This window comes from Miniopterus natalensis, chromosome 16 (genome assembly GCF_054644295.1).
Source record: "Miniopterus natalensis isolate mMinNat1 chromosome 16, mMinNat1.hap1, whole genome shotgun sequence".
NCBI lineage: Eukaryota > Metazoa > Chordata > Mammalia > Chiroptera > Miniopteridae > Miniopterus > Miniopterus natalensis.
Window position 1 is genome coordinate 29,974,782 of NC_142096.1, and position 25,312 is coordinate 30,000,093.

The following is a 25,312-nucleotide window of genomic DNA, read 5'->3' on the forward strand; positions in this document are numbered from 1 at the left end:
ATATTTCATTATGATAAATCTTAAAATTAAATATATTTGTAATCATATTTCAGTGTTTATATTTGAAGCGAAATGTATTTGGAATTCTATGTATTGACCTTATTAAGAGAAATAGATGGACAATTAAAAATTAAAACATACTCAAAAGGGGCAAAAGGTACTGCTATCAGCAATACCTTCTCACAATTGGGAACTCAGTCACCTGACTACTTGGTGAAGTTATAATCAGTTGACCAATCCATTCAAAACGTGTTTAGTATAATAATGAATTTGCATTCTCTACACAGAATACATAAAAAAGATAAATGAAGATTCCTTTAGAGTCAACTCTTCCAGGCGTTCAGGGCACTCCTAAATTTGGAAGCAACTCAATTCTCTTTTCTCTATCAAATAGATCTATTCATATTTAGAATTTCCTAGAAATTTACCTAGAAATTTACTAGAAATTTACCATTTAAAAAGTTTACCTAGAAATTTACCATTTAAAAAGTTAACATAAAAATATTTTAAAAGAATCCTGACTGACAAATGTCAAAGGGATGGAGGAGGGCAGGTTGGGTGGAGGGGGAGAGAGTAACCAAAGAATTTATATGCATATATGCACAGCCCAAGGACATGGACAATGATGGGGAGAGGGACTGGGGAGGGGACTGGGATAGGTGGAACAGGTTATTGGGGAGAAAAAGGGACATCTGTAATATTTTAAACAAAAATAAAATTTAAAAATTAAAAAAAGAAAAAAAATCCCCAGTGTAAACTTAGGAGAATCTTTTATTTCACCTTATTTGGGAATCTAAATAACCAAAAAATAGACTTCAGACACAACACACACACACACACACACACACACAGAGTTTAATCAGGAATAAAAAGCAGACCTAATGAGAGCACTGATAATTAACATCATAAATAATTTCATCTTGGAGAAATGTTTCTGAAATAAAAACTTTGGTCAAATACAGTCTATTACATAAGTGAAGTTTCCTGTAAAAATTTAGTATTAGTTGGTTATCCTAATTCACTACGGGTGGTAATGCAAACTGGTACAGCCATTCTGGAAAACACTATGGAGGTGCCTCAAAAAACTAAGAATAGAGCTACCATATGACCCAGCAACCCCTCTCCTGGTATCTACTCAAAAAATTTGAAAACATTTATTCTCAAAGATATATGCACCCCTGTGTTCACTGCAGCTTTATTCACAGTGGCCAAGACATGGAGACAACCAACGTGTCCTTCAATAGAGGGCTGGATAAAGAAGGTGTGGGACATGTACACCATGGACTACTACTCAGCCATAAGAAAAGATGAAATACTGCCATTTGTAACAACATGGATGGATCTTGAGAATATCATGCTAAGCAATATTAGTCAGAGAAAGTCAAGACCCATATGATCTCACTTATATGTGGGATATAAAACTGAAAGCAACAAATGAACAAACAAGAAAAACTCATAGACACAGAGAACATTATGATGGTTACCAGAGGGAAGGGGCATGGAGAGATGGTAATGGTCAAAGGGGTCAAATAAATGGTGATGGAAGATTTGACTTTGGGTGGTGGGCACACAATGCAATATGTAAATCGTGTATCATAGACTTGTACACTTGAAACCTATATAATCTTACCAGTGTCACCCCAAGAAATTTAATAAAAAGAAAGAAGAAAAACATTAGTTGGTTACTATAGGAACCCTAGAAACTTGCATGTCATCAGTGACTATTAATGCTAAAAGAAACATTAGCCATTTAGTCTACTCCATCATTTTAAGAGTCAAGAAATTGAGCCTCCAAGAAGTTAAGTGATTATCATAAGGTTTCCCAGCTATTTATTTGCAAGGAAAACTAGAATCGAAACCTCTTGACTCCTCATTCATTCACTGCGCTAGATTTTATTGAGCACCTACAATGGCCTTGCACAATTATAGGAAATTAGTTAAAATGAAAAACAAAACATACAAAATCCTTGCCATCTTGGATCCAACATTCTAAATGGGGAGATGCAATAGAGATGGAAATAAGTAAAGAAAAAGTACTGTTTCAGAGTGTGGTGCATCCTCAAAAGTATTTGGTGTGGTTTTCACCAACTAAGAATGCACTATTGGATAGTGTTTCTCATCTCCTTTTCTCTCCTTGAAGTTAAAAGTAAAGAGAGATTCATCAGCATATGTACTTTCATCCATCTCGTCGGTCAAGTTCCCTCCGAAGGCATCCACATATTCATGAGACACATCAACATTTGCCAGGCTTTGTTATGTTCGTGTTATGTGTCGTCAGGTGCCCATTTTCATTGGAGTTTTTCAGTATCTGACTTTTGCAGCTTTTGGTCTTCTGAATTTCCCCCCATGTCATAGGAGAAGTTCAAAGACAGAAAACCTAAGACCGTGTTGTAAATACAGCTTCAGAAAAAGGTGTATGGGCAAAGATTATCCTCCAGAGCAAAATGGTTGTCCCTCCATGGTTATTTCTCATTCCGTGTGATTTTCCTGTGTAGAGAACAAAAGAGAATTTGAAAGATAAGGTGGGGTGTGAGTCTGGCTGCTTGTCACTCTATGAAATTATACTGACTGTATTGTCTTCAATATCAGACAGTGAAACTGTTTCCTCTAACCAACAAAAAGAACGCTTACTACTTTTGTCTTTCATTATTTCTTAATGCATAATTTATGTTTGACCCATTTATTAATAACCATGAAGAGTTGTACCTGGAAATCTGCTCACAAAAGAACAGAATATAAAAAATCAAAATGAACATTTCATTAAGCAGATATTATTTTTACATTTAAAACAACTTGCCCTACTTTGTTCTTTCTGGGAATGTTGGATAAGATCCAACAGAAATTATTCAATTATTAATATAACCATATTTATCAAGTTCAGCAGGAACTTCAACTATATCCTGGTTACCGATAAATCTCAAGGGAAATAAAACATTTTTTTAATGACATATTCTACCTACAAGAGAAATATTTCAGTAAAGTACCATTTGTGTGAGTTTTTCGAAGGCAGTGTTCCTTGTATGTCTTTTCCTTGCATAACATAATGACACATTATATAGTTATAATAAAATCTATAATAGCTAATATTTATGAAATAATTTACATTTGTGAGGCAACAATGTTATAAGTTGGGTATTATTACCATTTCATGTTCCCAATGAAGAGATATTAAATATTTTGCCCAGTGTCACTCAGTTGATGAGAGGAAGAACTGGAACTTGACCTCAATTATCTTACTATACAACCCACCTTAACTCTTCTACTTTCAGCAACAGGTTTAGAGTAGACATTCAAACAAAAATGCATTTAAATTAAACTGAAATCCCAATAAATTTAGCCTCTGTCATATAAGTCATTAAGAAGACTTAAACTTCAGGAAAAAATGTCGGGGGTAACAAGTAAAGCATTTCGTTCATTGAACAATTCTATATATTTCAAGTATTCTAGGCCTCATAGAAGTCTGGAGCTGGAAAGTTTATCGATCAATCTAGTCCAATCCCCTCCATTTGGAGATGTGGACCCAATCACTTCTGGGTCCAGAGAGGTGACTCAGGTTACTGAGTGCCATACAACCTGCTAATAGCAGATTTCCTAATTTCCAAGCAATAATATTTGAATTATGCCCTACTGTTTTTTATTTTTGTTTATCTATTAATTTGAAAATTAATTGCCAATACCTAGATTGCTAGGTTTATGTAGATAGGCTCTTAACGTGTCCCCTATCTTCCCTACCTCCTGATATCCATGACCTTGTGTGACCCCCTTTCCTTGAGTGTGGATGAGACCTGTGACTTGCTTTGAACTAATAGAATATGGCAAAGGAAGGGATGTTACCTACTAATTACATGTATGTGATGACATGATTGCATCACATACAACCATAACTTCCATTTGGCAGGAGTCTCTTGTTCTTGCTGACTTTGAGGAAGCAAGCAGTCATGATGGAAGGCCCGCATGGTAAAAAACCGAGGGCAGCCTCTATGAACTGAGGGGAGCATCCAATCTGTGATAGTCTGCAACTGCAAGGACCTCCAGTTGATCTCCAGCAAGAAAATGAGGCCCTCAGTCCTACAACTGCAAGGAAATGAACGATTTCAGGAACCCCAGGGAATTTGTGAATGGTTCCTTCCCCAGCTGAGTATTCAGATAGGAACTGGACCTTGACCAATGCCTTGACCACAGCCTTTCAGAAGACACAGCTAATCTGTGCTGAGATTCCTGATCCACAAAAATTGTTAAATAGCAAACATCTGTTGTTTTAAGCTACTGCTTTTAGAGTAATTTCTTACACAATGATAGAAAACTAATACATGTAGTTACCCATATTGTGGATGAAAAATAATAAAATTTGACAAAAGAAATTAAAAAATTAAATATTAATCGTGGGTTATTGGTAACTCATGAAAGTCCAAAATTTATTTCTAGAAGTTGTCAAATATGTATAAATTTAGAAATTTACAATCTTTCTAAAAGTTATGTGTGTTGTATAAGAAAAGGCAGGAAAACTATGATAACGTTACATAACCTCAGAAAGTCCAAAATAACAAAATATTGTTAAGCTTCACTATTTACTCCCACTTAAAATTGAAAATCTGTATTTTTAGGTTTTTTTATCCATTCTGGAATGCAGTATTGTATTTTTCTTCATCTATTGAGAAGCAAAAGAGTGAAAGTGAACAGAAAAAGACATAGGCTTTTTTTCTTACTTGAACTTTGGAACACAAAGGCATTTGAGAAAGCTGAAAATCTTATTTTATTCTTATAAACACTAGCGTAAAAGAAGACCTCCTGAAACAGCCTGTTTCAGAGGTAACACCAGGGCATCAGTTAAAACAGGAAAGTTTTTTTAATTGGCCGACTTCCTGGCTTTTGCCAACTTGTGTTGGTTGGAGTGTGTGAACCTTGGAACTCTCCTTAGAACAGCATGGTTCAGGATGCCTGCTTGCATATATGCGTATAGATAATTGCTACGCCTGGTTCCCAGGATATGAGCTGTGTAAAATTACTGTAGGAAGTTGTAAATGATGTATGAAATGAGAAATCTTTGCCCACTGGCAGTACATAGATAGAACAGAGATAGTGACGTGCAATCTCTCCTCTGTCATTTGTCATATAGTATTCATAAAGCAGAACATATCAATAAACCTGAGTGTCAAACATGCATACTAAACAATGTATTTTATTTCTCCTTTTTACGGTCCCAACTCTTTCTTAAAAATCAGTTTACAAAACCTTTGTGCCGAAGGTAGATGTAAAGAACTTTATGTTAACGATTTCAGTTACCCAACCCAAAACATGAAATGCAGAAATTCTAAGCAGCACTGTGTGGATGCGCCTTTAGACTCACAGTCCTCAGCAAGGCTCAGTTTCTAGACTTGCCATCCAAAGTAAACTTTTTTTTTTTTTTTTATGAGGATGTATATAAAGGCTTTATCTCCAATGTCTAACATACAGCCATTTGGAAACATCTGAGGGTAGAACTGACATTTTTATTTTGTGTCCCAGTGTCTGAAAGGCTTTAAATTTCCCCTGCCATTGACTGGCAGAAGCAAATAGGAGCAGCATTTTGTCTGAAATTTGTTTTAATAGAAAACTCCTGTGGCTGACTTCTCAATCCCCCTGACATCAAATATTTAATCAAACAATTGTAGTAATTAAATGAATGCATATTTATGGTCATCTTGTCACAAAAGACCCCAGTCCCATCAAAGCAAATCTAAAAACAGGAACCAAAAAAAACCTTCACAAGTCGCCGTATGCTTTTTAGATTACAGAATTTAAGTTTAGAAATTAAAATGAACAGAACAAATGAACTAAGGTTGCATCTATCTATGACCTTGTTAGGGGGGTGGAGGGATTGAGCCAAAAAGAAAAAAAAAAAGAGGGAGAACCCACGGACATGGACAGAAGTGTGGTGATTGTGAGGGGGAGAGGAGGGTGGGTGGAGGTAGAAGAGGGCATAGAGGGGATAAATAGTGATGGGGAAAATAAAATAAAATATAAAGTAAAGTAAAATAAAATAAAATAATAGAATAAAAAATGGTTTTTAAAAAAACAAGATCAAGTAAGTTTTTTAAAAAAGCACAGGAAAGACCAAGTATCTTTTTGGTCATCAAGAAGTTGACAGCTTAACAATGTAGGGCTCAAATTACAAGAGATAATGTTTTTCAATGACACCTGAACTTATTTTTTATGTACACAGAAGGAAATTTAAATATTCATATAATTGCATATTTCTCAAATATGAATATGTCCCTTTATGTGCCAGTTTTGATTTTGCTAAAAACAAAGCAAAACAAATAAAGAATATGCTTCGGCACTGGATATTTTTTACGGCATGCATTGATAATTCTTTCTGAAAATTGTAAAACAAATATTTCCTTACCGAGTTCATTTCTTCTTGGAATCACAACTGATTTTTCTTTTGCTTAATGAAGTTAGAAGTGAAATATCTGATTTTATTTCCCATCAGTAGACCACAGAGATAAATATATTCCATTTTGCATGTGAGTCACATAGAAATGCTGGTATGGTCTCTTTGAATACAATCAAAAGAGCATAAATATCTACATTTGGTTTCTTTTCTAAGTATAATGTAAATATTGTCTCATGACAACAAGCATATAAACAGCAGAAATTAATTAAAAATCTTCAATCGCAAAAAAAAAAAAGCTTTCCAATGTTGACCCAATGTTTAGATTATAGGGTCTATACATTTTGACCACCACCTTGAAGGTAAATATACAGACACTACTGTTTGCTTCGCCCTCTTTCCCTTCCTACTATTGCACTTGTCCCATTTTCGTGGTGAGCTTTTGACACTAACGTGCTACTATCCAACAGCTCCTTGTCCCTTGACCCCGTTCTTGTTTCCCTCATTAGCTTATAGAAAACTTCTCAGTTGCTCTTTTCTGCTCCTTTTTAAGTACGTGTACATATTGAAACTGGGCCTAGCGTATTAGCAACTGACTGCTCTGTAATTCCTCTCTCATGGTACTTTCATTTTTCACTTGTGATCAAACGCACAAAAGCTGGGAAAATTCCGAGAGGACCAGCTGGGTGGACAATTAAGGAGCCACTTGCTCATGTCCATGCGTCAGATCATTAGCCCCGCCGTCCGCACCGAGAGGCTGTCAGACGGTCCGCAAGCACATATTTTGTTTCCCACGACAAATGAAACATCCACCCTTGGCCCACCCCCAATGGCCTTCACAACACTGGGAGTGATTTACATCAGGACAAAAGGGGGAAGCCTATGAGCAAGGAAAACAGGGTTCTCTCCCGGTATTGATTAGATCCTCTGGGCTGAGCCAATCAGTAAAACCGCTCTAGTAGGATCTTATTTGCTCTTAGGTAGGGGTAATTATTCAAAAATTATTATAGGAGTCTTATCATCAGATTATGAATTTTTTATTCCTTTTCATGGATATAAAAGCCTGTCAAAATCCACCCAGGACTTTAGGGCATTCATAACACATCCACATAGATCTCTAGATCAGAGATCTCCCCCATTAGAACATTCTCGCATGGGCTTCAGTTGACTCAACCCAGTTGAAATATTTAAACCCACACAGTGAGGATGAGATTTCAGTATAAGTCAAGATGCACCATAATTTTCCTTTAACCAAAAATTCCATCAACAATAATTGTCTCTTAGTGAAAATGTTGCAGGTTACCTTTGGGTAATCAGAGGGACAGAAAACATCTGCCAGCCCTTTTGCTGGTTCACAGAATATGTCTGTCCTTCCCCAGCCGGACACCTCCAGTTTTCCTCCCATAGCTGTACTTTTTGCTAATCATTTCCCCCGAGGCCTCTCTGGAAATATTTATTCAGTTGATATCTAAACTCGACACCAGAGTTAGTTTGCATCAAAAGAGCTACATTTGATACAGGTAAAAATTTTAACATGTAGTAGATCACATGTTACTATCAATACAGTTTACCCCACACTTCCTTTTAAACAACATACTTTCATGCTGAGGAATTATACTTTTGTTAAATTTAGTTAGATGTGGTTTTTAAAATTGGGAAAGCAGAATCTTTACTTTTATTTTCCAGATGCATTGATTCATGAAAATTCCCCCCTTTTTTAAAATAAATACTATCCCTTTTAGCAGAATATAATCAGAAATTTCCATGACAGTTTATCTTGTGATTCATGTTTTTGCTTAATCTTCATACTTAAAGATAATTTAGCTGTGCTCATGGACCACTTCACTTAACTAATTTTATTATAAGCATAAAGTCTGTCATTTCTATCTATTGAGAATGTTGTTAACTTGGTTTTTTTAAAAAACGTCACATCTGCCTGAACACATTGTAAACATTTTTCCATGCTTGATAAATACTTATCACATGAAACTAAATACAATGAATTATGAAATAATGAAATATGAAATAGGTATTTTGGCTATTGGGGGGAAAAGATTTAAAAAAAAAAAGATCTGCCCACCAAATGGCAGGTAACCTAAGTCTTTTGAAATAAGGGTATCCAGCCCTCCTCCTTCATGGCAGCTAACTTCTTTGTCTCCTTAGGTAAATTTCTCTGAAAAGTTTCCAACATTTTTATAATGTTTTTGCCTTTTGTTTTTTAACAGTGTTCAAGAAAAAATGTCTTGATGCCTATTAGCAATTAGTTGCATGAATTCTTGTGAAATATAAGCTGCCTCCTCCAGCAAGCTCAGCTAGTCAACTTATATTTTACAACATAGATATTTATCTTATTTGAATACTGAACCAAGACCATGCAAAACTAAATTTACCTTTATAGATAAGTTATCATTTTGGAATCTGTATTAAAACTATTTTTTGCCTTATATGCTAAGTTCTGCTAGTCTTTTGATAACACTAGGAAAAATAAACTTACCACAAAAGGAAAGAAATTAAATGAGCAACTTTAAAAAATCACCAGTGAAGCATAATTCTCACTTAAATGTGAAATAAAATGAAATTTCATTATAATTAGAATAAAAACTCTATCACCTGCCTAAAATATGTTTGCTATTTTGGAAAATATGTTGTTAAATGCAGATCTGAAGTATCCATGAAGCTGTATGTAGTCAATGATTCATTTCAATGTAAAACTGAGTAATATTTAACTAGTGAATTGCATAGATAGGATTTAGGTATTTAATATCCTATGTACAGTAAGCACTCAGTAAATTCTCAGTAAATATTATTGTTATTCTCAGTTATATAAGAAGGCTTTCTGTTCTCCCTTTTCTAACTATCAAAGTCTTGTCCTTTCTCATAAGTCAGCTCAAATGCCACAACCTTCAGGAAAACTCCCCCTCAGATCAAAGTGATAAAACTTTTCTCAAAATACCTCATTGGCTTATTCCCAGTTCTGCCCCTGCATTTGCATAATATATAAAATGCATTTTCTCCCTTCTCCATTTTCTGCTGGATTTGAAGTGACGTGAGGTCAGGGTCTTCTACATCTTTACTTTCGTGCAGCCCACAGCAAGGAGGAGAAGGCCTGGATTTTATATCGACTTGTGAAATTGGCCAGTTAGACTAACATTTATGTGATCAAATATACAGGCAGAAATAAATGGACTTTAATTTCCCTTTTATAAATACTGTAGATACAAAACAATTTAATTAGTAAAACCTTTACTTCACCGATTAAGAAAACTCTTCATGTTGGAACCACTTCGAAAGCTGAGCTTTCTCAACTTGTATTGTTCAGTGTCGTGGGTACCTACCTATCTCACGTGAGTGCTGCAACAAGTGCATTCGCACGAAACGCAAAACGGAATTCAGGTTCCAAATTCTCATTCAAAATTTTTCTCTACTTTTGAAGACTCTATTGATATGGAACATAAACTATGCTTTCAGCCAAGGACACAAAAAACAACATTCTGATTGGAATTATGTTAAGCTTCAAAGATGAATCATCCTTCAGCAGTCACAATAATAGGGTTACTAGTATAATATAATGTATAGCATAGCATAGCATAGCATAGCATGATATATTCATTTTAAGGTCCACACTTAATTTATGTTTATTATTATTAAAGTATACACTTGCTTTTATTCAAAGGTTTCCTTTTTGCTTTTTCTCTTTTCAAGTTTCCTCCTCGGTGCCTTTTAATTTATACATTCTTTCCTATCTTTAACAGATAAGTCTTTCCCTAATTACCTTCTCCTATCCTACTGATCTTCATTTTTCCATCACACTCCGAGTCTGTGATGTGCCCTTTTGTCTTTGAAATGATTTAGGGTTTCAGACTCAACCATTGTTTTATTTAACAAATATTTTTTGAGAATTCTGTTCGTCTTTTTGCCCCTTGAGATCCAATTTCCATCTTCCTCTTCGCTCCCATTGACTTAGGAGGTGGGCCTTATGGTCTGGATCAACTGGGCTCCATCCCTCTGTCTCATGATTAGGTTTATATAGTGGTGCTCACACGAACGTAGAGTTGCAGCTGCTGCTTGCCCTGCCTAAGCCAGGTATCCCGTAAGCAGGGGTGGGGAACCTTTTTCTGTCAAGGGCCATTTGGAGATTTTATATATATATATTTTATATATATATTTGGAGATTTTATATATATATATATAAATGTTCACTTTAAATGTTCAATTAAAACTATAGTAAACTAGCCCAACAATTGCAAAACTACTATATAATTTAATATTTATAGAACTCTGGAAGGCTAAAAACTTTTTTATAATTTAAAATTATAAAGTCACAAAAGAAAATATTTATAAATTTGGCCATTTATAACTGCTGAAGAGTAAACAACAAAATAAAAAGAAAGCAGCCAAAGAGAATGTCTGCCACAAATGTTAATGTTATATAAAGAATTCTTACGGCCCTGGCTTGTGGCTCAGTTGATTAGAGTATCATCTGATACACCAAGGTTTTGGGTTGGATCCCCAGTCAGGGCACATACAAGAATCAACCAATGAATGCATGAGTAAGTGGAACAACAAACCCAGCCCCCAGGCTCTCTTCCTCTCTCTCTAAAAATTAATAAATTAATAAAATATATAAAAGGAAAGTACTTCCCAAAAAAGAATTTTTATAAAGGGAACAAAATAACTGAGAAATTTTCAAAGGACATTATATGTAATCTAGACAAAAGGAAATACCTTTAGAAACTAGAAATCAAATGGGGAAAAATAATCATGGTATCCTCTTGTCAAAGAAGTGTAAATTAAAAGAGCAACGAGGTATTTTTTTACTTATTAAATCAGGTAATATTTTTTCTTTCATTTTGACGCAATGCTAGTATTGTTGATAATCTTGGTGCCTGTTTAAATTAATAAAAATCATCAAGAGGGTAAAGAAACTAGAACTATCTTTTCTAGCTATAAAAAAGTGTTTATTTTTTATCTAAAGTTCAATTTTTTTGAAACTTTAAGCATATAGATATTCTCTGATTCTAAAATAAAACGTGATCTTTAGGGGAAAACTTTAAAAAGCAAAGAATAGGAAGAAAAATCCTTCGTAATCACCTGTAACCCCACATACAGAATTAACCAGCGATGAAATTTTGGTAAAGTTGCCTTGATGTTTTCAAATGCATACAAAATTTTATGTTGTTGAGCTCCTAATATATAGATACGAGTGTATAATACAGTTTTTGCTTTCCTTTTCACAAGAATCATTTTAATATTAGGTAATCCCCTATGTTACATCCGGGCCATGATTTATTTCACCTTTTTTTATTATTATTATTGGACTTTGAGACAATCTTTTGATTTCTACCGTTTAAATGACAATGTTCTCTATAATAGCAAAAGTTCAAAAACAATCTAAAAGTTTGATAGTATGAATGGTTTAAATAGGATACATCTTGCTAAAAAACCTAGCAACAACTCTTCTGTGCAGTGGAAATAGGCTTATGATATAACGTCTCCCCATCAAATTGCAATTCAGAGCTCAGCTCTCCGGAGACTCGGCCCAGCGCGTTACACTGGGCAGCGCTGAATCCCCACCGCACCCCACGTCGTGGGTGGGAGTCCAGGCTTGCTCCTGCTCTGTTCCTACACTGAGACATGCCTCTTTTGCAGGCACCCTGCGGGCACCCAGGAAATGTTAGTTATACACTCAACCAAGGAAATTTGCTGATGAAAAGACTAGATAAGATGAACAAAGCTTAGCGCAGGATCTTCAGCCCCTTTTCTTGCAGGTGGTGGTTTCCCTTCTGCAGACATCCTTTAACCTTGGGCATTCGGGGTCTAAGGATCTGGAAAGTGTAGCACCTCACTTCTCTCCTGAGGTTCTCTGTGAGGAAGCCAGCGCTGTGGATTCACTCCGTTCCTGCTCCCCTTGGCCCACAGACCATCAGAGACCAGCGTCAGGGCCAGACTGCATCCCACAGCACCTGTGCCAGCACACGGATGGCAGTCAGACGTGCTTTTAACATTAACACCAGATTCGAATAGAAAATAGTGCATAATTCTCTGGAAAACAAAGAGAGTTTACTAAATACAGCTATAGAGTGTGAAAATCGGGTTTAATTTCAACAATAGGAATCCAATATGAAAATTTTTTTTTTGTCTGTCCCAGTTAGAAAGTCCCAAGTAATGAAATGTCAGGTGAAGTTAGATGGGAGGTCTAAATTCATTTCTCATATAATTCATTTCACTCGCGAGTGAACTGTGGCAGAAGACAGGATGCTCCTTCTCTCTCCTTCAGTCTGTTTGGCCCAAGTGTCCAGCCAGCGGCCCTGCGGCCGCCCACCTCGTCCTGACACCCCGGCTCCTCTGCGCATCCAGCCCATCCAAGCATCTATGTTTTGCTTGTAACTGTCAACAGGACGGGCGCCTGCGGTCACACGCCAGGGCACAAGTCACCCAAGTCAAAGGACAAGGAAGGGATGGAATACCTGTGATTCCTGTGGGTATTGAAAGAAAAGATTTTCACCTTCCCTTTTTTAAAATAGTGAATGGCCCTGCCCAGCTGACTTTGAAGGGAAGCAGAAGGCTTAAAAATGAAAGAATGCAAAAAACTTATAATTCTTCCTTCTGTGGAAGAGATTTTGCTATTTATAACCGATGGGCTGTTTACCTGACTGTGTTATATAACCCAGGAGCATCAGCTTGTGCATGCATAATTGCTCCTGCAGGGGAACAGCAGCCTTACTTCACAGGGTGAGAGAGGAGAGCACCATTTCTCTTCCTACAAACAAGGCAGTGAGAGTGGGGAAAAAAGAGGACTTTTTGGTTATGTTTCTCAATTGGTGATCTCACGCACACACATGCACACATACACAGTAGTGAGATGCAGAGCTTTTAGAGGTTTGAAATAAGCATGGCACTCTTAATAGTCCACAATACAAATTAAATTCCTGGCTTTAGACACTCAAATTAGTTTCATGGAATTAATTTTCCCCCATGCTCTTACATCATAATTTTGGTCACTAAATAGCCATTGGGCTGTAAGTTGCTTAACTCTCTCTTTCACCATTGTAGCCACAGAACTTTTCAAAAATGTGAACCCCATGCCAGCTCTGAAAAGAAAACCCTCCTTAATTTTAAGCTTTGTTTATAGATTATTTCTACCACATAAAAAACAGATTATTCAAGTTGAATGTTTATGTACTTAACAAGTTTATTAACCATAATATTCTGAATTACATCTCTGTTTTCAAAGATATTCCTCTCAGATTTGAATCTATTTTGACTCTTAAGAGAATCCTCAAAATCAAATAGTGTTGTTTTTTTTTTATTTATTTTAAATATCATGCATTAGTGTAAAGGCCAAAACGAGAATTTTTCAAATAGCAAATCAATACTTAGAGCCACCAAAATGTCCTATAAATTAATAATAATAGCAGGTAGTGTTTGCTGAGTACTTCCACAGTGCCAGGCCCTGTGCCATTTCACAGAATGTTTAAAAACCATTCTTAAGGCATCTCCCCTGTTATTATAATGCCCACTTTATAGGAGAGGAAAGTAGATCTGGAGAGGTTAATCATCAGTCTAGTGTCACATCACCGTATTAACTGGGCCTGAATTTCTAACCCTCTTTCCCTGATTCCACTCTTATGTACCCAGCTCTCTTGTTTGCTTGATAATAACTGTGTATCTTTCTGACATTCTCCGTTACAGGTGCCAGCAAACTGCATTTGCCTATACCCTTGTCTTCATGGCAGCCTCGGGGAACAATAACAAAGTTATTTTCAACTTAACAAATCTGAATGACCAATGTTGGGCTCAAAGACCTATGACCCCTTGATATCAGATTTCAAGCAAAACAAATATTTATTTATTTGGTTAACACTCACTGGTACATACTATATGTAAAGCGTTCTCTACACAAAAGTGAGTTCCATACCTGCTGCTAATGAAGCAAGATATTTACATTATTTCAGCAGCGTATGCACCTGTAATAGGATTTATTCATGGATGTAGCAAGTTTTCACATAATCTGCAATACTTATGAGTAAATTAAACACGAAATTTTTAGTGACTGTTGTTGCGAATAAAAGAGAATGCAACAGAAATAATAACATCAATCATTGATGAGAATATAGAAAGTTAGGCACTAAATCCTACCTTGGGATAACAATCCATAAACTCTCCCGGAGTACCATAGTTCATACGACCATAGTTCATACGACGCACCTGATCTCTACAGTGGTATATAAATGCAACAGCCACCACTAAAGAGTGCGGTCTCAGAAAGGAGCGCACCTCTAATAACGCCTATTAATGTTACAGAAACATGTAATTCAAAACAGACGCTTTCACATGGAATACTTGCATCTCACGAAATGTGTGCACCTTTTACAAAGCTCTCAGTAAGTTCATGTCCCTGAGAGGGGTGGGGTTTCCACACCATAGCTCTAAAAATCTCCGATACACTTACTCATCTTCATAGCAAATAGCCAGGCAAAGTCAATGGACTTTGGCCAAAGGCACTGCCCCCTTCTCTTTTTTTTTTTGAATTTTTATTTTATTATTTTTAAAATGTGTTATTGATTTTTTATTGTTTTAAAAATTCATCTTTATTGTTGAAAGTATTACAGATGTCCCCTTTCCCCCCCATTGACTCCCTCCACCTCGCACCTGCCCCCGCCCCAGGCCTTCACTGCACTTTTGTCTGTGTCCATGGATTACGCGTATCTGTATATAAGTTCTTCGGTTAATCAGGAGGTGGTTGAAGGACGGTTTCTCCTCCACTGATACAGAGTATATTTTTACTCTCTTGGATTCAAAGAAAAAATAATTTTTGACTGTGTGACTATTAGGGAAGCTCAAAGAGTAGGCTGAATGCCATCTCTGGTGAACCCGTGGGCAAGCCACTTAGCCTCTCTGTGCTTCATCATAAAGTGGGGATCATGACAGGTCCGGCCTCAGTGGGGAGCTGGGTGGGCGAATGTGACAATGTACCTGAAGCCCTGACCACACGCCTGGCCAGGGGGAGCACCCAGGCCACATGAACTCTGCTTCCAGCAGTCGGCGATGACTAGAATGACAGCTAAACGCGGTACCTGTTTCCTGTAAGAATTAACCGGTCTTTGTGCTCTGACCCCTCCCACCCCTACATGACCTCTTAGTAAAGGAACCATTTTATTTCATAGCAGACAACCTCTTCTGTGACCTTCCAAGGACAGGAGGATAATTCCTAGACTCACAGGGGTATCCATGCACCTTGAGGACATGGCGCTAAGCGAAATAAGTCAGCCCCAGAAGGACAAATCCCGCCTGATTCCACTTATATCAGATGCCTAAGTGGTCAAACTCATAGACACAGAGAGTAAAGTGGTTCCAGGGGCCGCTGGGGGGGACCTGGGGGTCTGCTGTTCATGGGTAGAAGGTTTGTTATGTAAGATAGAAAGTTTCTAGATCGCTGTCCAGCACAGTGCTCTTAGAATCTGTTAAGAAGGTAGAACTCGCCCTGGCTGGTGGCTTGGTGGGCTGCTTCTCTCTCACGTGGATGTTTCTCTCGAAAAAAAAAAAAAATCAATAAGAACATATCCTTAGGTGATTTTTAATTAAAAAAATAAAAAAGGAGGTAGATCTCATGTTATGTGCTTTTACTACAACTAAACAAAAAAGCATCTTGCTCAGTGATGAAGGTGTTAGGCCAATAGTGGGAAAATGTGCTTCCTGTACATTCTGGTTGCTTTACCAAATCCTAGGAAGAGAAACCTAGAAGATGGGTACTTACATTAGACATAAAAGTTATGTGACACTTCGAGCCAGACTCTCCCAACTTGTCAGCTGTTGTCTGTGGGAGAAATTTCAGGCCCGGGAGCAGCTGGGGCACATGGTGATTCAGAAGCAGGACTTCCAGGAACACCCACTTTAGAGGCCAGCACGAAGCACCCAAGCTCCTGAGCTGGACACGCAGGGACAATGAAGCCAACACGCTGAGGACTGCAAGGGGGCTGTGATTCTAGCCATTGCAAAGCTATGTCATTTTTTAAATATGTTATTTTTATTGATTTCAGAGAGAGAAAAAGAGAGAGGGGGGGAAACATCAATGATGAGAGAGAATCATCGATCAGCTGCCTCCCGCACGCCCACTGCTGGGATTAAGCCAGCAACCTGGGCATGTGCCCTGACCAGGAATAGAACTATGACCTCCTGGTTCATAGGTCATAGGTCGCAGCTCAACACTGAGCCACACCAGCTTGGCCAAAGCTATGTCATTTAATTGTATAACACTCTTGTCTTCTCCCAAAACTTTTATTTCTCAGATTTAGGAGGAGCGTATAAATTGGTATTGTGGAGTTTGGAAAGACAACGTGTGGGTCTCTTAAATACACATGGTGACATGACTGGCTCTTCTAAAAATTAAATGGGGGCAGCAAGGAATGACGGTGGCAGAAATTGGAAATGCGTAGCAGGCGATCCCAAGTTTGTGTCAGTCATTCTGTCGTTTCTGATCATGCAGACGCAGATAAGGCTTCCCAGAGGAAACGGTCTCTCAGCGTATTTTCTCACAGTCCCAGTCCTGAATTTAGTCAGAGGGTATTTCACTGGCCTTATAAAATCACGAAGAGACAGCTGCATCCTTCACACGAAGACCACGGCGATCAAACACCTCAAACCGGAGGGAGTCAGGGAGTCACACGTCTGAGTTGACCAATTTAGGCACAGCCTTCTAAGGTTATTTCTTTATTCGCAAATAAAAACATAAATGTCAGAGACAAAAACCTTAAAGACGCTGAACTTCTTAAGATGCAGATTTACTGTAAAATTTATCAAAATTCTTCGTGTGAACGGACCTTTTAGTTTTAAAAAATATTACAAAGTGTATTTTTTAACATGACATGATTTTTGCTAGACATTAATTTTTAAGGCATTTAAAAAACAGAAATCTATAAATAAAAATGTTTTTGACCTAAAGATGTGAAAGAAAATCCTCCCAAAGATAGCATCAGCATTCTGATCTGTTTTTAAATAGAAATGTACATTTGGGTACCTATCAAATGCTTAATAAAAGATGACCCCTCAAGGCAATTTGCAAACTATGGTTTCATCTAGATGCATGTCAGTGTAAATCAGGAAGCTTGGGTCCCCGTTTTTCTAAACAAGCACGCCAGCTCGGTTCCCAGGAAGCCTTCATAAATCTCTGTACAGCCCTGTGTCCTCAGAACACACTCCCGGATCCAAAGCCGCCCAGTCCAGTGAACTCCAGTGACAGCAGGGCTACGGCGGAGCTAGTGGTTTCGTTCACGTGGGGCACGGATTGCATTCGAGCAAAATCTCAATAGAAATGCGCCCTTGGTGCTTATAACCTACCCGGGGATTATCACACTTTACTGAAAGACACCTCTTCTGTTAGCCTAAAACATGAACAGGAGGGGACACTTCTTTTAATGTACCTGTGTATGTGCCTTGCATACAATGGTTACTGAATTAGCCAAGGTAGACTTTGGTGAACTGAAAGCAAACGCAGATTCAAATGGCATAAAGCATTTTTCTCAATTTGCCACTGCTGATATTTAATTTGCTTTGATCTAAGTCTCCTAACATTATCCAAGGGGAAGAAGAACAACTAAGATTCATTATTTTAGATTTATTTCTAATACTGAAGGTGTTTGCAGAAAAAAAGGGGGGGAATAGAATGTATGAAATTATTTCATTTTCAGACTACAACTTAAAATGGTATATTAAAATCAGAAAAAATGTAAACCTTTCCCTTTTCTGGAATTATAGTTTATAGTTTTGTATTTATTGAATGCATTCATAGGCTCCCTTAGGATGTGAAATGTATGGAAATGTATGTGCATTGCTAAAGAAAGAAGTAAATTTATTCTTTCCCTACATCATGCTCTTCTTTGCAGTAGAGGTTTTTAATTCAATACAGAGCTAGGATGAGATGGAGCCAATTTCCTGGTCTCTATGTGTGACAAATGCTGAAAGTGGCACAAGATTAACAAATTACTTGAAGTATAGATCTTAAAAGATTTTTTCTGTGTCTCTAAATCAAAATTCATACTTTATTTGAAATGAAGCCTTCTTTAGAATTCAATAATGATGCAGAATCTCCTATTTCTCTATATTTAAGATGAAAATGTGGGATGTGTATGGCAACATACTAGCAATTTTTACAAAGTGAATTTTGTTCTTTGTAGGAAAGCTTGGATTAGGTATTTGGAATAAGAATTCATTTTAATTGTAATCTAGTGTCTTGGGTTAATAACTTCAATGTGTGATTTGGTAAAGATAAAAAATTCCTTTTGAAATAAGTAGTCCTTCCCAAAATAAAAGCATAAAATGAAAAAGAGGGGTAAATTTTGTTTATTCTGCATTTTTATAGGTAAACATAATGTTTACTTTGCAAGGTCCTAGATAAATATACTTGCTTTTCTAATAACACTTGTTAGCTTGGATTTTAGTAAAGACTCTCAGGCTGGGCTGTTTTACCTAAGCTCAGAATCGTGTGTTTGATGTAATCCAGATATCTAACACCAAACAATAAAAACATCTGTGACAATAAAAGCATGTAACAGTTGTGGGACTCTTTAATTTGAGAGAAAATGGCTGTGTCTGATAATCACATGTGCGTGAATGGATTTCTCCTCTTTGTCGAGAAACTTTGATATTTTGCAAAAAGGGATCAACTGATGATATGCAAGGGCTTTTTAAAAGATCTACAGAAATAACATGTTTGGGATTTGGCTCACTCATTCAGGTTTTGTGCCTTGTCATAATCCACTTGGTTTGCTTGGGCTTAAATTATATAAGAATCCAGCTTTGTAAAGCAAGCACAATCTTACTTCTGGTACCCAAACATGGTAAGGTGCTTAAAATTCCAGAAGCGTTCTGTGCAGGTTTTGCGTCTCAGTCACCCAATCTCCTTTCACATATCTGCTCATGTTGACAGACTATGTCATAATACATCAACAGAAGATCAGCACAGAAGAACAAAATTTCATCGCCTGACAGCAAGGGGAAAACCGATTTTCAGTATTAAATTAGTAAAAGTATACCATTACCTCACTTCCAATAAGTCTACTACCTTTAGAAAATAAGGTGTCTGCTCTAATCACAAGTATATGCAAAGGCTATTAGGGTGGCTTATATCTTTGGTATCTCCCTTTGACTGACAGCCAATTTCATTTTATCATATATATATATGTATATCTCTTGGAAGCACATAGAAAATTTTAAAAAAATTCTTAATGAGACATGCAATATTATGTATGTAAAAATATGTCTACCAAATGTTTTGGAGCAGGCTTTGCTATATTAATCATCAGCAGGAACCTACTGACCGCTGAAAAGGAAACGCTATTCGAGCTCCTGATAAAAGTTAGGCGCGTCTTTTACACAAGCCCTGGCTGGGTTTGGATTTCTGTAGGAACTTAACACCTGCAACGCAAAATGCCATTTGCAGCCTAGGACATCATCTGCCGCCCGGGCTTTCCTTCTGGCCCTGGCGGAACAGCCGGCAGCATGTGCACTTCTCCTTTGTCTATTATCTTGGGCTGGTGCTGTCCCCAAATATTGACACCGTCCCCCCTTCTCAGCGGCGAGCGCTCTGGAGCTGCCCGGGCCTTGGCTCCGTGGCTCCCTATCGATTACCCTCCACTCCAGCAGGTAGCCAGCCGGCCAGGCTGTCCCGAGAAACAGCTCCCAGTGACTCTATGCGCACAATTTTCACGGAATTGTTTAAAGAAGATGTTAGCCTGGGTACAGATCAGCCAGCTCCCTCAGTCAATGCTGCACAGTCCCGCCCGTGGCACCGTGTGACACGTGAGCGCTCCGTCAGCTGCTGGCCCCAACCTGCACCTTCGCCACAGTATTTAGTTTCATATTAAAATGAAGCCGGAGGTTTTTTTTTTCTTTTCGCTTTTGCTTTTCTTTTTGAAATCTTTTCGGTCTCCTTTTTACATCACCTCCCTGAGCCATGTGATAGTAATATATTTTGAAATATAAAAACCTGAGATTAAATGTTTGATTTTTGACAGTGTTCTTAAATATAATAAATTCAAAAGGAAATACTGTTAAGTTAAAATGGAGTGTTTTTCATTAAGTCCAATCAAATGGTAGACAACAAAGGATCTTTTATTTGAGAATATGAAGTGAAAATGAAAACCAGAAAACCTTGACTAAGAAAGGGTCCAGCTAAATTATGTTGGAAGGAGGTATCCAGATTGAGCTTGGGTGTTTCTTTTGCTAAAAGTGAATTAAACTAAAATATGTTAGAGAGAAATATTTTACAAAGCAGCAAAACTCAGTGCTTTGGGAAATGAAAATAAGGTCTAAGGACAGTTGACTTTGAAAATAATTCTAAAGAGACATCACATATGAAAAAAATTGCCACAGCATCTGATCTTTTCTTATAATCATAACAGGGAAATGTTTGGGGGAAAGTAATGCTAGTCCCCGTTTTCTCTTCCATGGATGGCAAGGCTGTAAAATTCTAGAAGGAATGTTTACATTTTAGAATTACCCCTCCTTAAACTACCGGTTTATGATAGTTAATGAGATGATATCCAAATGTTGAAAACAGGAAAATTCAAATGAAAATCTGAATGTGAAATATAATATAATGAAATAACTAAGCAACATAATACCACTCTGAATGTTTGTGCAAATATTGCAAAACGAACTGCAATACATTAAAATTCTTCAGTGGTTGTGTAATACACAAGTGAAGGTTTACATAGAAAAGCTTTAGCTATCAAAAAAGGGATCTTTATATCATAGCATCCTGAATTTTTCACTTAAAAACATCATTAACATCTTGGAGTTCGTTCTGAAAAGTTGTCATGAAATCTATTTGCATATTTCTTTGCAAACAGGTAGGAATAAGGCATACTAATTAAAGTAGTCTATTTATTACAAAAAGCATCCTCTAGCTTTAGTGACTGAGTGGCAGAAAGATTTTGGGAATATGAATGGTGGAGAAAATAATCATCTCTGTTTGGGAGATTTTTAAGGACTATGTGTCTTTTTTGTAAGTAAAAAGTAAGAATTAAACAAAATGACAACTTCAAATGAGTGATAAATAATAACAATTTTGAAAGTTAATATAGAAAAGCAATGAAAATAAGATTATATAACAAATTATTGTAAATATTTCAATATTTTCTCTTGTTTACTGTAAAATGTGAAAGGTGATTTTTGTATGACCTTTGCTTTTCATTGCTTTTCTTTTTAAATATCACTAGTTGGGAGCTGGAGCTCGGAATCCAGGTAGAAAAGACACGTGAAAAAGAGGGCCAGTCTATCCAGACAGTACATCTTTTCACACATTTACTGCAAACTGACATATAACAGCTTTTTTTTTTTTTTTATCACAAAGATTCAACAAAGAACAATTCCAGTACCCAGGGAAAATCATACCCTAGAAAAGAAAGAAATGCCATAACTGCATATTCGGGGCACATAAATGCAGGTATGGCAAAGATAATTGTAATGTCTGTGGGGGAGAGAGCATTCTACCACTTAAGGAAGTCAGGAATCTAAATATGATAGCATTTAGGCGTGACTGTGTATGTGGGTGCATGTATGTATAGACTACAGGGAATGCACAAATACAGATTCCAGCCCAAACTGAAATGCACTAACATTGTTAGTCTTTTTAGTTTAAAATACACTTTGATGAGTATGTATTTATATATTAAGTGTATCTCTACCAACTCAATTATAAGAGTTTCATGCTAGTCCCTTTATCATGTAAAATTCTTATATTAAATAAAACTGTGTGTTTTACATACTCACTTAGACATCAGAACATTGTCAAGGAAGCAAATGTAAGCCCAAACAATGCACACAAATTAAGATACGCTTTTAAAACCAGCAGTGACAAAATGGTCTAATAAACCCTTCAGGTAAATAACAATGCTGGTATTTTTTCCCCAAGAAACTTCCTAAATTAACCATAATGCTTTAAATGTAAGGGAATGTTGTTTCAAATGATGTCAAAACATAAAACTTACAGCACTGCTTTATAGTAACTTTCAAAAGAAACGCATTTTTTAAAGTTTTGATTAAATTTCTAAAATATAAAGAGAAATTTTTTTTCAGTATATTAAGACCCATCATAGAGAAAAACATGATTCTAGATTTATAATTTTTATAAACCTATGGACTCATATTTGTGTTGCATATCAAAAATTAATATTAAGATCTATCGTGACTGCCTGCATAGATTATCAGGATGATGTAAAAACCTTATGTATCATTTCTTTGAATTAGTTTCAGTAGCAAAAAGTCCTATACTGAGTCCAGATATTTCAAATAAATCACTTTTCCATAAATATTCTGACTAATATCACCTAGTCAGGAAGAATATTTTATACCAAAACTTAACTTCAAAAGTAATAATATTAAAATCTATGGAATATTATTTTTTTGAAAGTATAAACTTGTTCAAACTTAGCAGAAAAACCCCCACCCCCACACACACGTTTTGTCAGGAGAAATTACGTTTTTATTGTTAAAACTGAAAACAAACCTATTAAGGTGATTATTACGCTGTTATTTCCTTAATTATGTAGCTCTTACAATGTGTAAACATTTCATTTAATTCTAGTTTTACATATTTAACAATATACCATAAGTATTACCATTATTAATTTGGTATAAAGTGGAACTATTTTAAAATACCAACAAACACATACATCTATTCAAATTCTAAGACAATTTTATTAAATTAAAAAAATCAAATAGCTAATTATTTCATAATCTCTATTTTAAATCCATATACCTATAAAAACTATGTATATAAGCAGAGTACAATATTTCAGGAAATTAATATTAGCCTTCTTATACACTGAGAGTACATTCATGCACCTATTGCCATCTGTGGAAAATACAGATATAGCATTATATATAATCTGTATAAATACAGATATATTGTTATATACAATCTGTATAAGTACAGATATATCATTTTATATATATATCTTGTCTATGTATTTTGTGCAGTAAAGAAAAGAATACTTATAATCTAGAATAAAGCAATAAAGGTGTGTGTGTGCACGTGTAGAGACAGAGAAAAGGAACTGGCAGCTCCACAGAGAGGTATCAAAGGTAGACTATTAATATGTTTAAAAGGAATTGGGAGGTATTATGTTAAATAGAGAAATATCATTGACCATTTTGCTCTCTTTCTGTCCTTCCCCTCCCCCGCCGTGTGTGTGTGTGTGTGTGTGTGTGTGTGTGTGTGTGTGTGTGTTCCACTCCTAACAAGAAAATGAACATTTGGAATGAAAGGAAAAGATAACTGTATAAAAAATTTAAATTAGGGCACTTTGGTTAAAATTACTAAATTACATTTTAAACCCAATTGGGTTTTCTTTTCTGAAATATAAAATAAGGAGCTATAAAATGGGCAGGAGATTCATAACATAGTATGAAATCCTTCTATTCCAGTTTTTTTTCCATGTAAATATTTGTATCACTAACACCCTATAGTTTTAGAAACATTCTAAAGCCATGTATGAAAACATCATGAAATAAGCCTGAAGGGGTCATCTTTATAGCAGAAAGATGAAGACTCTATGTAAAGACAAAGTTCCTCATCATTTAATTCTGACTTAACTCTTTCAAACCAGCCCTTTTAATGATATTTATGAATATCTCCTTGTTGGGTTTTCAAATTTGTCATTTTTTAAATATTCCAGGGCTGAAAAACAAATACTATCAAGAATTTACATCGCTACCGGATAGTTAATATCTCGACACCTTGAAGATTATGCACTGAAACAGTTGTAACCTCAGTGATCCCAGTGCTATAGCATTGGGGTGCTGCTGTTAAACGGCTCCCAGAGAGGCGAGCCCCTGGTTAGTGGGCATCATTGCTAATGCCTGGCTGTCTAGGTTTCTGAAACCTTCAGTCTAAAAACATGTATCTATATAAAAACAACCCTAGTTAATCATTAGGATGGCAATGTGGTTGTTTTTCATGAAGTTGACCAAAAGGAGTAGGCAAAAAGTTATCTGAAACTCTCGAGAGGACCTATTTATTCCCTAATTCCTGGGTAATTAACAATCATAAACCTGTACCCTGCGCTGCCTCCCTTCAGGATGGTAAACTTATAGCACAACAGGATCAAAGCAAGTTACCAGGGGAGGGAAAGGGGGTGATGGAGAGAGGAATACCTTTTTCTCAGCTCCACAAAGGGTTGAGGGCCTAATTATTTTTAAGTATAATCTGACCACCCTCGTCTCATGCTTAGCTGCACTGAGTGACACTATTTGTGATGCCCAGTGTGCTGAAACTGAGCAGGTTGCTGTCAGTTTAAAAATGACTATAATAAAAGTGACCATGAAGATGGATCTTGTGATTTTGCGTTTCTAATCAGTCATCTGTGAAGAACACTTTTGCTTTGATTCAGCAGACTGGTGACAGCCATGATTGATAGTGCACGAGGATGGAGAAAGGTTATTAACTGTCTTCCTATTAAGCTCAATGTATTATTACCCCTCTCGGTGCATCTCATACTTTAAGTTAAAGTACTTACTCAGGTAAAGTCAAGAATGAACTCTATGGAGATGGTATCCATTCTGCTGAAAATGAGCAAGGTATCCTTGCATTGATTTTTTTTTTTAATTTATCATTTAAACTACATTTAATTCCCATGTCTTGTTCATTAGCTAAAATAGAGAAATCTCCTCCTGCCAACAGCATCCATACTGAAACACTAAAGGTACAGAAAATAGCTTTAAATGTAAAGATTTCAATGTAGAGCTAAGCAACATGTGTGTGGCATGTACACAAATCTATATTTAAAGAATCTATATACTGTATAATCTGAGGCTATTTTTAAGGATAGACACTAAACATTTATGATTAGAAAGTAACTCTGTGTACGGCATATGCAAAAATTGTTTTAATTTTCAGTCATCCATACATGGCAAGCTTATGATAACAGAAAAAAAGCA

At 36.4% G+C, this 25,312-nt stretch overlaps 1 long non-coding RNA gene across 3 annotated transcripts in view; it reads right to left on the reverse strand.

Annotated features, from left to right (window-relative positions):
• Window positions 1-753: 753 nt before the first annotated feature.
• LOC107539564 (uncharacterized) overlaps window positions 754-25,312 on the reverse strand; it is a 36,623-nt gene continuing 12,064 nt past the window's right edge. Inside the window, exons 1-2 of one of the 3 annotated variants that reach the window (XR_015715792.1) lie at window positions 6,386-10,512; window positions 754-2,487 (exon numbers count right to left, since the gene is read on the reverse strand). This is a non-coding gene — a long non-coding RNA (uncharacterized LOC107539564). The other 2 variants (XR_001603414.2, XR_015715793.1) reach the window with 2 other exon arrangements.